Source organism: Hylobates moloch, unplaced genomic scaffold (assembly GCF_009828535.3).
Source record: "Hylobates moloch isolate HMO894 unplaced genomic scaffold, HMol_V3 SCAFFOLD_18, whole genome shotgun sequence".
Lineage (NCBI taxonomy): Eukaryota > Metazoa > Chordata > Mammalia > Primates > Hylobatidae > Hylobates > Hylobates moloch.
Genome location: NW_026652293.1, coordinates 14079511 through 14095729, shown reverse-complemented (window position 1 = coordinate 14095729; position 16219 = coordinate 14079511).

Here is a 16219-nt window from a genome sequence, read left to right as displayed (position 1 = left end):
AGAACTTTGAAGCCAGAATCCATTCATTCAAGCACTGTAAAATGATAAACCCCATATATCAATGCATCTTAGAGATGGACGGTGAGAGCTCCATATCCTGGGAGTATCCTGAGCTCCTGGAGAGATTCAGATGTGTTCCCATCTGCAGCCAACTTTCAAATACCTGGGGCAGATATCTAAGCTACTTTATTTATTAAGGTGTAACCGACCTGGACTAAGGAACCAAAACAGGCCTCCCTGAAGAAGTGATATTCACGATCTGAACAATGAATAGGAGTTAAAAATAAAAGATGACAAAGGAGTGGTGGGGATTTCCAGATACAGAGAACAAGATCTACAAAAGTCCTGTAGTGAGCAGGAACATGGCACATTCTTAGAGTCTGAGAGGAAGCCGGACCACAAAGAACAAAAGTGAAAGTTTCAAGAAGATACTAGAGATACAGGTAGTGGCCAATGCATGGCTTTGTGGGCCATCTCCTCCCTGGGAATGAGGACACACTTGACTTATATCTTGTCTCTCCCTTATCATTGGGTTCCTTTGGACTTAACAACCCAGCCGTGAGCTGTTTTCATCATAAATGATTAGAAATTCTAAAGGTCACTGCAGTAGTATTTGCCTTAGGTACCAAATGTGACACCTGAGGCTAAAAGGTGCTGGGCATCTGTATCCAGAAAAGCTTCTGGATGCCTCCAACTAATCCTTGGGCTTTAGTGCCATCTAAGAAGGCAAATCAGACACCAACTAATGGGGGATAAGATTTCTGAGCTCTTGACTCAGGTTTTTTCCCCCAGCAGTTTCTCTTTTCCCTCAAGCAGTTTGGGCTCTGTGCTCTTTGCCTCAGGGAAGGGATGTGACAAGCAGGAGAAAAAAATAAAACCTAGGAAGGAATATGCCTTCTAAATATACATATATATATATATCTTTAGGGAGACCTAAAGAACTAGATTTAGGCTAGTTAAATTTAATTTTAAGTAAATTAACTTGGATAAAGTTTAAAATGTAGTCCTCAGCCACACTAGCCACATTCCAAGTGTTCAATACTCACTTGTGGCTATTGGCTACTTGTATCGATCAGCATAGTTATAGAACACTTTCATCATCATATATGCTGTATTGGACAGTGCTGGACTACAGCAGAGACAAAATATTTGTGAGAAGCAGAGAGGCAAGAGGAAGACTTCTCCTCCAATAAACTATCAACTTGTATCTTTAAGATAGCAGGAAAAAGACATTTATGCTCCCTTCTCTCAGCAATCATCTTAAAACAACACCAAAAATGAGAAACTGAAATGTAAATTCCATCATTGGTGAAACTATGAGCCGCCATACCCCTAAACCACAATACATGAGGAAAGTCAGCAACGATCTATCACGTATGTGGAAAGACACCAAGAGAAGACATCTGTGGCTGCAGATGTCAAAGAAAGCCTATAGAACCTGATGCTCAACGTAGGTGATCTAAGCTGAAGGGTGAATCCAATAAGCCCTGTCTTTGAATGAGAATTTGGGGGGACTGGTGGAGAGAACCTCTTAGGATCAATTTGGCAATGTGAAGAAGCTGAGAGTGTGGAGCTGAACAAGGAACACACAGATGCTTTTCTTTGCTGAAGGGCACCTGCCACTAGACAGGGTATGAGGTGAGGTACTCTTTATACAAAGCCTCCATGTAAGTGTAGATCTCCTTCAATGGTGGGGAAATTAGTTTAAGAACTCACTCAACCACATAAACTTGTGCCATAAGAAACTTTGTTAAGAACCACGGAGAGTATTACTAGCTTAGGACACTGCCCCAGACCGTTCCCCACAAATCTAAAAAGAGTTGGATCAGGAAGAATTCTTTTCATTTAAAGATTAATGATAAGAATGGGACAGGCAAAGATCTGTCTTTGTCCTTTCAGCCTGCTATAACAAAAATATCTTAGACTGGATAATGTACAAACAACAGAATTTATTGCTCACAGTTCTGCAGTGTGAAAAGTTCAAGATGAAGGCATTGGTGGATTCAGTGTCTGGTGAGGGCTCACTCACTGCTCGAATGATGGCTCTCTTGAGCCTTTTTTATAAGGGTACTAATCCCATTTATCAGGGTGGAGCCCCCATGATTTAATCCCTTCCCAAAGGCCCTACCTGTTAATACTATCACACTAGGTACTAGGTTCCAACATATGAATTTTGGGAGGGACACCAGCATTCAGACTATAGCAATATCTGCACACAGATAATACAAGAAAAAATATATAGGTAAAAAAGGAGCAGAAAAAATAAATAGCGAAGAAAGAAAATATACCAGAAAAATGCTGCCATGTCACAGATGAAAATTGAGACCCAATGTATTTCTATTCACTAAGAACAAAGGAAAAAAAATACTTCTGGAAAACAAGAACTAAAGCAGGGTTCAGAAAAGACACAACAAGAAGATGAAAGATGAGCACTTAGAGCACTCAGGAAAAATTGGAAGGAAAACATTCATTACGTAAATGAAAGTCATGATGGAAACAAAAGCTAGAAGAATATGCACTGCATAGAACACGGTAGGGGCCGTGGGGTACCAAATGTTTTTTTTTGAGATGGAGGCTTACTGTCGCCCAGGCTGGAGTACAGTGGCGCGATCTCGGCTCACTGCAACCTCCTCCTCCTGAGTTCAAGCGATTCTCCTGGCTCAGCCTTCCAAGTAGTTGGGACCACAGGCATGCACCACCATGCCCAGCTAATTTTTCATTTTTAGTAGAGATAGGGTTTCGCCATGTTGGCCGGGCTGGTCTCAAACTCCTGACCTCAGGTGATCCGCCTGCCTCGGCCTCCCAAAGTGCTGGGTGAGCCATCACACCTGGCCACCAAATATTCCTTAAGTGTGCAAAATCAGATGGAAATGAAGACATCGTTTTTAAAAAATGGAGAGAAACAATCACTATGAGAAACAGAAGAGATAAATTATACATAATTAGTGTCACCAATAGAGAATAAAACAAATAGAAAAAGATACAAAAAATTTAATTTGAGGAAAAATTTCTATGCTCAGGAAAATTATTAGTCAGAATTATTAATATTAATTATGTTTATTAATAATTATTTTATTTATTAATACAAATGAAAGATATTAAGTCACTTTTTTTTTGAGAGTCTCTCTCCATCACCCATGCTGGAGTGTAGTGGCACAACATCAGCTCACTGCAACCTCCACCTCCTGGGTTCAAGCAATTCTCCTACCTCAGCCTCTTGAGTAGCCTCTTGAGTGGGATTACAGGTGTACATCACCATGCCCAGCTAATTTTTGTAGTTTCAGTAGAGATGGGGTTTCACCATGTTGGCCCAGCTGGTCTTGAACTCCTGACCTCAAGTGAACTGCCCACCTTAACGCAGGTATAGTGTAGCAGATACTGTCGTGTCCCCCTCTCATGTTCCTTGGGCCTCTCAGTGTTCTCTGACTTCCAGCTGCCAGTGCCTGTCACATCTTCATGCCTGATGGCATCCCTCCAACACTGGAAGGCTGCTCTGCTCATGTACAAGGCAGGCCAAAAGTGCCAGGGAATTCATATTAATTATTAATAAAATATTGTATTATATCTTAATAGTGCTTAATAGAGCCAAATTAATCACCTCCCAAAGGCCCTACCTGTTACTACTATCACACTAGGTATTAGGTTCCAACATATGAATTTTGAGAGGGATACAAACATGGTGACCATCGTTAATAATAATGTACTGTATTCTTAAAAATTGCTGACAGATTTTTCTAAGCATTCTCACCATAAAATAAATAATAAGCATGTGAGGTTATATATGTTAATTAGCTTAATTTAACCATCCCACAATGAATACATATTTTTAAATGTTGTGTTGTATATTAAATATACACCATTTTTATTTGTCAACTTAAAAAATAATTTTTCCAAGACTTATAAAGTAATAATATGAAGGCAGTGTGATATTAGAGCAAGGATAGCCAAAAAAAAAAAAAAATGAAACTGACAAGAGAAACCAGAGACAGACTAACACATATGCTATAGCTGCTTAATTTATTATAAAATTAGCATTGCAGAGCAGCATAGAAAAAATGATGTCTTCAATTCATGGTGCTGGGTCAGTTAGGTATTCTTATGGAAAACAATTAAAACTTGATAGCTAACTTAACAGCTAACCATATATTTTTAAAAAGTGATTTCAAATGGATTACAGACATGAACATGAAGGGCAAAACAATATATAAAACAAAATGTAGAATATTTTCAAGATTTTGGAGCAGAGAAATATTTATTTTAAATAGAACACAAAAATACCAGTATTAAAGAAAATTTAATAAATGACACCAATTAAATAAAGAACATTTATTCATTTTAAGAAAACAGTAAAATAGTGTAAAAACACGCCACCAAGTTGGAGAAGGTATTTATAACATGAATAACTTTTAAAAGTTCCTATCCAGAATATTTAAACAAATTTTATAAATTAATAAGAAAATAACAGACAACCTAATAGAAAAATTCTCCTCACAACCCTCCACCAAAAAAAAAAAAAAAATCCCTTGTCAGGTACTGCTCAAAAGAAAAAATATCCCACTGGTCAATTGACATGAAAACTTCGTAACTGATCACTGATTTGAGACTTAAAACAACAATAAGATAACACTATAGGTCCACCAGAATGGCTAAAATTAAAATGGCTGACAATACCAAGAGCTGAAGTAGAAGATATAGAGCAATAATTAATCTCACACTTTGCTTGTGGTACTTTGAAAACCAGTTTGGTTTTATTGAAAATATACTTACTTTATAATCAACAATTCCATTCCTAACAGATTCCCTAAAATAAGAGCTAGCAAACTAAAGCTCTCAAGTCAAATCCAGCCTACAGCCTGTTTTAGTAAATAAAGTGTTATTGGAACAGCCTTGCCTATACCCTTAAGTATGGGTGCTTCTTCACAGATTTGGGTAGTTGTAACAAAAAAAGCCATAGGACCTGCAAAGTCTAAAATATTTACTCTCTGGGGCCCTCTACAGAAAAAGCTTGCCAACCCATGCCCTAAAGAAATGCATGTACACATATATGCAACAGAAGACTGAGAAAACATGTCATGCAACATTTTTCTTAATAGCCCCAAACTAGAAGCAACTCCAGCATCCATTATCCAAGAGTAGAATGGATAAATAAATCGTGGGATACTCATGTAAATATTAGAATACTATACAGCAATAATAATGTACAAATCAGTTATTACTAACAATATATATGAGTAAATAATATAACAAAATTTAAACACAAAATAATTCATACTTTATGAGTCCATTTATATAAAGTCCAAAGGCAGGTAACACTGAATCAGTTGTTGTTTTGTTTTGTCTATCCTTGCTCTAATACCACACTGCCTTCCTATGATTACTTTATAAGGCTTTAAAAAATTATTATTATTATTTTTTTTTGGTTAAGAATTTTTTATTTTATATTGTCACTTCCTGTTTTATTAAAATATGTTGTAAAATCTTTACAGTCAAAGATATATCATTCAGTACTCTTTTCTTGCATCACAGTCAACTTCATTTTAATGAAATAATGATGGTTTCATTAATAGTTATTGAATTATTAAATATATGGGTAATGGATTATTCTTTAGCATTTTAGGAAATAAGAAACCATTTACATCCAAACCCATAGAATCCACAACACCAAGAGAACCTTACTGTAATGGACTTTGGGTGATAATGATGTGAAAATGTAGGTTCATTGGTTGTAATAAATGAACAAGTCTGGTGTGGAATTTTGGTAGTTGGGGAGGCTATGCATGTGTGGGACCAGGGAGTATATGAGAAATTTCTGTAACATTGTACTCAATTTTGCTGTGAACCTAAACCTACTCTAAAAAATAAAGCATATTTTAAAAACAAAACAAACAAACAAAAAAATGCATTTACATACATACCTCTTCCTTTGTACCCTGCTGCTAAGTAGTTTTAAGACATTTTTCTTCCAAACTGAAGCTAACAGGAGTTGAAGATGAGAAGGTAGGAAAATATATCTTTGCCTTTGGTTTAAAGTTCCTATGTATCCCAGGCAATAGAACAAAACAATATTAACACTGATTTCGCTGAGGGTAATCTCATATTTATGTATTTCCAGAGTATTTACAAATAGATGTGACAGCACTACACCAATTAAAAAATTATTTTTACGTCGACAAAAATTGCATATATTTATGGTATACAACATGACGTTTTAAAACAAGTATTCATTGTGGGATGGTTAAATCAAACTAATTAACATATATATCAGTATTTAGGCATCCTCATTTAGTTGGCAAAGAAAAGCAAATAAACAAGTACCATAAAAGTTGGAATCACTGGTTTCCTTTAGTGGAAAGGAATGTATTGGGATTAGGAAGGGACACGCAGGGAGCTTCAGAATGCTGTCAACGTTCTGATAATTGTCTGTTTTATAATTGTTTCAGCTGTTTATTTATAATATGTACTCAATACTGTTATGTAATTTTCAGAGTAAAATAAAGTTTAAAAAAAAGTGTGGAGACTTAATAAGCACTGTTCAGTGGGTGCCACTTGTCATTTATGAGCTTTACTCTGGGGTGATTTGCTGGTCCATTTTGGAGACACCCTGTTACACAGGATCTTTACGTCTTTCCTCTAGGGCTGCTCTGGTTCTCCAGCAAAGACTCTTCCAACCTCCTGCCTGAGGGATGACACCTGGACTACCAGAATTCTGGGATCCCAAGCAAGCTAAGGAGAGCTGAAGACTGTCAGCATTCAGAGCGCATAGGGTTACTGGATATCGTGCAATGGTGGAGTATCCACTTTCACAGCTGCGCCTGGAGTCCACCTGCCCAGGCATGGTGTCATCCTCTTCAGAGGATAAGCCAAAGAGTATTTATGAGAGCTGAAAATGGACAGTTACCCAGCAGCAAAGGGTGGAAAAAGGCATCTTTGAAACTACTTCTTCAACAGTTTTCAGTAAATTCTTACTTTAGCTCTCTACGCCCTTTTATTTCCACCTTATACCCAGTACTGAGCATTTCTGAGCCTTTTGGGAATTCTACCTGTAACTGGGTCTGAGCTTCCATATTTTGAGTAAGATTTGGCTTCCTCTGGTGTAAGTCAGCTGTCCCTCATCTGTCTGCTTTCTAACATTCACATAGACTCTGCCTGCTCTCATCCTCTCCATCTTGTTGGTTATATTTTTTACAAATCTCTTTACTGTATTTTTCACTGAGGTTTCAAAAGAAATAAAATTAGATGCATGTATTCAATCTACCATCTTTCCACAGATGGAGTTTGATTTGTTAATCTCTAAAATGAACATCAAGGGCAACCAGGCAGGAGAAAGAAATAAAGGGTATTCAATTAGGAAAAGAGGAAGTCAAATTATCCCTCTTTGCAGATGACATGATTGTGTATTTAGAAAACCCCATTGTCTCAGCCCAAAATCTCCTTAAGCTGATAAGGAAATTCAGCAAAGTCTCAGGATACAAGATCGATGTGCAAAAATCACAAGCATTCCTATGCACCAATAACAGACAGAGAGCCAAATCATGAGTGAACTCCCATTCACAGTTGCTTCAAAAAGAATAAAATACCTAGGAATCCAACTTACAAGGGATGTGAAGGACCTCTTCAAGGAGAACTACAAACCACTGCTTAATGAAATAAAAGAGGACACAAACAAATGGAAGAACATTCCATGCTTATGGATAGGATGAATCAATATCATGAACATGGCCATACTGCCCAAGGTAATTTTTAGATCCAATGGCATCCCCATCAAACTACCAATGACTTTCTTCACAGAATTGGAAAAAAACTACTTTAAAGTTCATATGGAACCAAAAAAGATCCCGCATCGCCAAGTCAATCCTAAGCCAAAAGAACAAAGCTGGAGGCATCACACTACCTGACTTCAAACTATACTACAAGGCTACAGTAACCAAAACAGCATGGTACTGGTACCAAAACAGAGATATAGACCAATGGAACAGAACAGAGCCCTCAGAAATAATACCGCATATCTATAACCATCTGATCTTTGACAAACCTGACAAAAACAAGAAATGGGGAAAGGATTCCCTATTTAAAAAATGGTGCTGGGAAAACAGGCTAGCCATATGTGGAAAGCTGAAACTGGATCACTTCCTTACACCTTATACAAAAATTAATTCAAGATGGATTAAAAGACTTAAATGTTAGACCTAAAACCATAAAAACCCTAGAAGAAAACCTAGGCAATACCATTCAGGACATAGACACGGGCAAGGATTTCATGTCTAAGACACCAAAAGCAATGGCAACAAAAGCCAAAATTGACAAATAGGATCTAATTAAACTAAAGAGCTTCTGCACAGCAAAAGAAACTACCGTCAGAGTGAACAGGCAACCTACAGAATGGGAGAAAATTTTTGCAATCTACTCATCTGACAAAGGGCTAATATCCAGAATCTACAAAGAACTCAAACAAATTTACAAGAAATAAACAAACAACCCCATCAACAAGTAGGCAAAGGATATGAACAGACACTTCTCAAAAGAAGACATTTATGCAGCCAACAGACACATGAAAAAATGCTCATCATCACTGGCCATCAGAGAAATGCAAATCAAAACCACAATGAGATACCATCTCACACCAGTTAGAATGGCGATCATTAAAAAGTCAGGAAACAACAGGTGCTGGAGAGGATATGGAGAAATAGTAACACTTTTACACTGTTGGTGGGACTGTAAACTAGTTCAAGCATTGTGGAAGACAGTGTGGCGATTCCTCAAGGATCTAGAACTAGAAATACTATTTGGCCCAGCCATCCCATTACTGCGTATATACCCAAAGGATTATAAATCATGCTGCTATAAAGACACATGCACAGGTATGTTTATTGCAGCACTATTCACAATAGCAAAGACTTGGAACCGTCCAAAATGTCCAACAATGATAGACTGGATTAAGAAAATGTGGCACATATACACCATGGAATACTATGCAGCCATGAAAAATGATGAGTTCATGTCCTTTGTAGGGACATGGATGAAGCTGGAAACCATCATTCTCAGCAAACTATCTCAAGAACAAAAAAAACCAAACACCACATGTTCTCATTCATAGGTAGGAATTGAACAATGAGAACACTTGGACATAGAAAGGGGACTATCACATACCGGGGCCCGTTGTGGGGCAGGGGGAGTGGGGAGGGAAAGCATTAGGAGATATACCTAATGTAAATGACGAGTTAATGGGTGCAGCGCACCAACATGGCACATGTATACATATGTAACAAACCTGCATGTTGTACACATGTACCCTAGAACTTAAAGTATAATAAAAAAAAAAGGAAAAAAAAAAAGAACACCTGGAACTCTTAAACAAAACAAACAAAAAAAAATGCATGTCCGTGAGTGATCAGTGAAACATTCAGCAGGTTGTGTGAGCCAAAGGCCAAATTACTTTTTAAAAATAGTGCTTTGTTTCTATAAAGTGAGGCTGGTATTTCTAATTACCAAATCACCTACTATTATTAGTGAAAATATTTGAGATACACATACATCACCTAATGCTCCCTGGAAAATCTGCTTACATGGTTAGGGCTGGTGAAAACAAGGGATTCTGAATGTAAAAGATCATGTAATCGGATTTAATTGCTCTCTGTTGGTGCAAACCAATTTAGGATAAACTGGGAATTCATAAATAAAAATTAATGTAACATTGCCAATTTTGAGTGACTAAGGTGGACCAAGTCCTTTACAAAGGCACGACTATGAGATATTTATCATGATAACAATTTTGGAGATGAGAAAATAGAGACTTAATGTGACTTCCTCAGAGTCATGTTTCTCTAAGGAAGTTACTAAAATTTCATTCCATATCTATATAATTTGAAAGCTTCTTTTTTTTACTACTATAGCATGAATAAAGTATACAAATATTAAAAAAATAAAAATAATAAATAAAATGAACATCAAAATAACTATCTTATGGGGTTGGCATAACTATTAAAAGTGATTTATGTATTTAAAGCAAACAGCTTCTTTCCTGTGGTTGCTAAAATAGAAGGTCTTAAACACAGATAAAAGCCTACCATCTATACATACACACCACACACACACACAGACACACACACATACATACACACACCCTCACCTCCTCCTCCTTCCCAGGAAGATCATGTAAATTAAATCAAAGCTAGAATTCAGATGTGGATTATTCAGATACGAAGCTTACCCTAAGGGTGGGCATTCTTAGTCCATGATGAGAAAATATAATTGACTACAGGAACCCTGAGGATATTTAGATAAGAAGCATCAAACTTTCTCTTAAAAGATACTATTAAAACAGGACACACGTTCATAATCAGTTGTATATCTGGGGAGATATTGGGATTTGAATAGGACGATATTAGTAAGCATTAATAGAATGTGCTCTATTGCCTGACTTGTAAAATCTAGTCGTAAAAGAAGATCACAGTTTCCTGTTAATTAGGACCACCTACAGTGTTGGAAACCTTTTTGGATGATCAAAGAGGTGACATACTTAACCCAGGAGATGTTGACAAGCTCTTCAGCTAGTTAGCATAATGTAACTTTCGACTAAGTGCTTGATGTACAAGCTCTTTTATGCTCTGCCATAGTTTGGGTTTAATAGTTTGTGAAGTGATACTCCTTGCATAAACAAACGACAGTTACATGGAAATTTCATTTGTACTAGTGCCTTGTCCCTGTGTCAATTAATTTTCAATATACTTTTGTAATATTTCTTTCAATTATAATAATGATAAAATAAGATATTAAGAATGTTATTTTCATTTTTGAGTCTGCAACACAATATATAAAGAACTTGAAGGGGACGGGCTCAGATTACATAGGAAATCATCTATTTCCCCCTTGCCCACTTCACAACAACTGAAATAGTGGTCCTTAATGTTAAACTTCAGGGAATTGAGAAAAATGCCTTCTTAGTAAGGGGCCTCAGATCAATGACTTCCTGAGGTTGAAAGAAATATTTCTAAAGCCTCTGGTCTATATAAATAGGAAGCATAATAGAAAGATCATTTCCTTTGGATCAGATAAACATGAGCTCGAATCCCCACTCTATCACTTATATATCCACATGCTTTGAGAGATTTTACTTCATCCCTGTGTGTGTACAAATATGGTTCATAATACCAACTTCCAGGGTTGTGTGGAGGCAAAAAGAAGAAAATGCCCATAAATGACCCAACACATTCGGGCCCTTAAGAATTTGTAGCTCCTACTAATAAACAGGTGCTCAATCTGCATTCTTTTTTCGCTTAAACTAAAAACAAAATTTCTTATCAAGGAAAGTGTTGGTGTATTGGTAGAAAAAGAAATACAGTATCTGAAATACATTTATATATGGTATCCTTAAAATGATTCCCCTTCCTTCAACCTACTAACATCTATTAGTCAATTAAACTCATTTTACTAACAAACATCTATTGAGCACTTAGGTGCCTAACTCAGCTCAAGAAGCTGGAGCTGTGCTTGGAGACCCTTGAACATCCCTGACTCAGCAGATTGAAGGGGCTTTCTGGACACTTTCTTTTTCCACTTCCACAGGGAAATGGTAGCTGTCATTTTCCATACCCATGAGGTAATTTACAGCAAGAGAAGGGAGCGAGAGTGTATTTTCTCCTTACGTTTTGCACTATATTGTGAGAATGTTTTGATTTCTTGTTGCTCTGTCATTTCTCTGCTGGAGTATAGAGAATGAGCCAAATGAAGAAGTAAAAGGGTAAAGAGCGGATAACGAAACTGCAGATCATTTTGGGTATTAAAAAGGGGGCAAGGCACCCGAAAGAGAGAAGCACTGATCAGGTGGTGTTCATGAAACGTCTTCCCTGCCTCCTTGGCCTTGCTCGCCCCACTCTGCCTTGCTTCCGCCGTTCAGGGACCACAGGTTAAGGTGCGCGGAGGAGTTTGTCAGGAAATGAGGCCGGAGGAGCAGGCTCCGGCCAGGCTGGGGAGATTAGCCTTCATCCTCTGGCATCAGAGAGCCAGCAGAGGTCTTTAAGCAGGGAAGGCATGTGATCAGATCAGCTTTTCAGGATGATAACTCTTTATTGTGGAAAATGGACTGTGGGGAGAGAGACGTGTTAAGAGAACCAATTAGGAGGCTGTTGCCTTATTGGGCTTTCTTTTACAATAACTATATGTTATTCTGTAAAGTGTCTCTAAGGACCACGAAGTGTTGTAACTTTTAATGTTTATTTAATATTCAACACAATTTTACTCCTAAGCATTTTCCTTCACTCCTCATTAGTATATGTTTAAATGCTATCCTAATAAAAAAATTCAACATAAACTTTAAGATATTTATGGTGCTCTCAACTATTCTAAAGTAATTAAATGAATAAAATATGCATGTTTACTTTGCATATGTTAGGGAAGTCTTGATTTTGAATTTAAAAAATATATAAACACTTGTTTCCTTCCTGTTCCATTGTATAATTTATTTTCCAACATAAAACTAATATAGGTTTAGATATTGACTAGGATCTTTATTAAGTTGTACAGTATCAAATTATCTTACACTAGTTATCTTCATTGATAGCACTCTATAACCAGTTTAAATAAATGTATGTGTATATATATATATATGTACACATCTTTGAGAATCCCTTTGGGATTTGAATAGGATGATATTAGTAAGCATTAGTAGAATGTGCTCCATTGCTTGACTTGTAAAATCTAGTCGTAAAAGACTAGATTTTACCACTGAACCTAAACCATCTAAATAAGATTACTAGCAGATTTAGCTCAAGTTGCACTTTGGAAATTCATTCTTTTTAGAATTTGTAAAGTATTCATAAAAGCTGAAAAAATGTGCAGAAATTTGCATTGATGGATGTTTTCTTATCCTCCATCAGGAAATGATGTACTTGAAACTCATTATAGATCTTCATAGAAACTCGACTGAACGTGCCTTGGGCTTTGTGCTCATCAGCACATACCGAGTTGACTGCATAATTCATATCTCTTGTGTCACATTTAATGTATAACATGTATTTCCTGTTAATTATGAAAATAAAAACACATCATATATTCTAAGAGCATAATTACAAAAACGCTGCAAAAAGTTATGTTTGAAGTCTATTAGCCAATTTCTCTTTAGAAGATATAAAATGGAAGAGTTATTTTCTCTTGCTTTTTGAAAATCAGTTTAACAGTGCTTCCCTTTTTTTCTTCCACCTGACTTTACAGAATGATATAGAGGCTCCATAACATAGGAAACAGGAAATAATAGAGACAGAGGAGTTACCAACTCTATCATCTCGAAACATTTAGACAAATAAATAAAATGAACTCAGGACTTTCCAGGACAGAACCAAGATTGTTCTGTGGATATGAAGACCAAAGCAATTCACTGATTAGTGATTAATTATTTTTTCTCTTTTAGAGGCATTTTTAAAATATGTTTGTAGTACATGGAAAAACAAAATTCCATAAAGGCCCTGATCCTATTAGTCTCCCAAAATCAAAATTATCTTAGATAACATCTCCCTTTATAAAGAGGAAATACATTATGTAATTAAAATTCTAACTACTTAATAATCATAATCTGACATGAGAAAACTTTTAAAGTATCATATAGGCCTCATAAATATTGAACTGCATGTGAAGTTATCAAGCATACTGCAGTTTAAGCTTTCACACCTGCAAAATATACAGTCTAAGCTCTAACTGTATGAGGCAGCCATCATTCTTTGGCTCTTTGGTTACTAATTAAACAGGCATGATATTAAAAATTAATTAGCTACATAATTAATACTGCATACTCGTCACAGGTAGTTATTGTGCATCTTTTCCCTGGACTCACAGGAGAGAAACTTTTTGGCATTAAACTTTGGTAGGTTAATTTGATTCACTGCTTAAGAACATAAACTGGATGGTTAGATTGGCTGTCATCAAATATGAAATTTGTTACCTAGAAGCCGATGAGACAGACTTTGAGTTTTCTAAAGTGACTCACTTTTGCTACCAAAAATCCTATCTAAGAAAATGATGTGACTTGTTTATTAATGCATACATTTATACATATATTTATTTATGGATTCATTAATTTATCTACAAGTGCCATGAGAAATTAACATGATTTATTAAAACGAATATAAAAATTTCTATTTGCAGGAATGGTTTATAGGTTTTATCTGGTCAATAGCTTCCAATCTGTTGGCATTAGCTGCCTACCACACTCATACAAGTTTAGCAAATAATACTATTAACAATAGCTGTTATTATCATCGTAATAAGTTTCCAAAAGTGAAGAATGGGGAGGGTGGTCTGTGTGCCCAGTATTTGAAGACCTTGAATAAACGATTACATGAAGACCTCAAATAAACTATTACAGACAGTGTTAGAGAAGCTTACACAAAGAACAGAGGAGGCACCAAAAAAAGAGGAACCCATTCTCTTTGTTGAGCCATGGAAGGAATATCTCATGATGAGTCAAGATGCCCCAGAAGAATTCCAGTGGCTGTGATTAGTGAGCAGTGGGATACCTGACCTAGGACCTGAGGACAGAGATCTGGGCTTGAGATATAGATTTATGAGTCACCAAATGGTTCTTGAAAGATGTGGAATATTGTCTAGGTCGACTAAGGTGGAAGGGCATCCCAGGCAAAGACATCAATTTGACTAAAAGAACATCCTCATTGACTTATTTTAGATTTCATCATGATAGAAGCATTAGATGTATTTCCTAGGTGAAGAGAGGAAATAATAAAGCATTAGGAACCTGATTGGCTAGAATGAAACATTAGATTATGATTTTATTTATTTATTTATTTATTGAGACGGAGTCTCACTCTGTTGCCCAGGCTGGAGTGTAGTGGCGCGATCTCAGCTCACTGCCAACCTCCGCCGCCCTGGTTCAAGCGATTCTCGTCCCTCAGCCTCCCACATAGCTGGGATTACAGGCATGCACCACCATGTCCAACTAATTTTTTGTATTTTTAGTAGAGATGAGGTTTCGCCATGTTGGCCAGGCTGTTCTCAAACTCCTGATCTCAGGTGATTCACCCACCTCGGCCTCCCAGAGTGCTGGGATTATAGGCGTGAGCCACTATGCCTGGCAATTTTATGTTTTATTAATTTATTTCTCAGAGATAAAGTATGTCACCAAACTTACATATTTCATATTTGTATTGCACATTTACATATTTTAGTTACCCTAGTTAATTTAAACAGCTCTAAAATTCTATTATGCAGTAAATGATCTGAAACAGATATTTCCTTAATTCAGTGATAACTGCTACTTTGTGATCATTACAAATTTGATACACATTTGAGGTAATAACTCTAGTGTATCACTTTTGTTTAATAATGAAAACATCAGAATGACATTTTAATAAGGATTTTCAAATCCACTTATATACTTAGATGTTCCCAATTAATGGCATTTTTAAATATGTGTAGCACAAATACACAAGCTTTTAGGGTTTCCTTAAGTATGTTAAGGCATAGTTAAAAAAAATACTTAGTTATTTTTATTAGACAAAATTGTGTTTCTGAGCCTGGGTAAACTGTTTAAAATTCCATATAAGTTCTACTTCTTTTCAACTGAAAAAACATATTCTCCCATAGGGATGTGGTAAGAATAAAATGGAGATAAAGCAAGTACAACATGTAAGTGCTAATAAATCGTGACTGTACCATTATTAGAGTATATTATTATGGAATGGTATATATGCGCTATACAAGAAGACAAAAAAGTACTGAAATCACGCAATTACATTCTTAAATTTAAATGTAACACACATTAGTTGAGGATCTATAGTTCCTGCTTTTAAGGAATTTATAATTGAGTGATGTAATCAAAAAAAGATGTCAAGGTTCATTTGCATTAAGAAAACAACTAGTGTACATGGTATTGTCTAATTGAAATCTGGCCTATCAGCATTTTACAAATGATGGCTTTTGTAACACAGAGAAAATAGTAATAAAATCTAATTTAAATTTCTTTAAAGAGCAGCTTTTTAAAATAATTTTAAAATTATGGAATTAATTATTTGATTGGATCAAGTAGTGCATTTTAAAGGGTTTATCATATCTGTTTATAAATGGTTAATTATCTCTTTGACTCAAAGAGTTTCATTTTAAAGCTCCAATTGAGACTGTCACTCTCATTTGCCAAATGAGAGACAGATTGCAGTTAGGAATATTCTCATTTGTTTCAGAATGAAATCCTCTAGCCTATTTTTTCCTTTTTCATCCT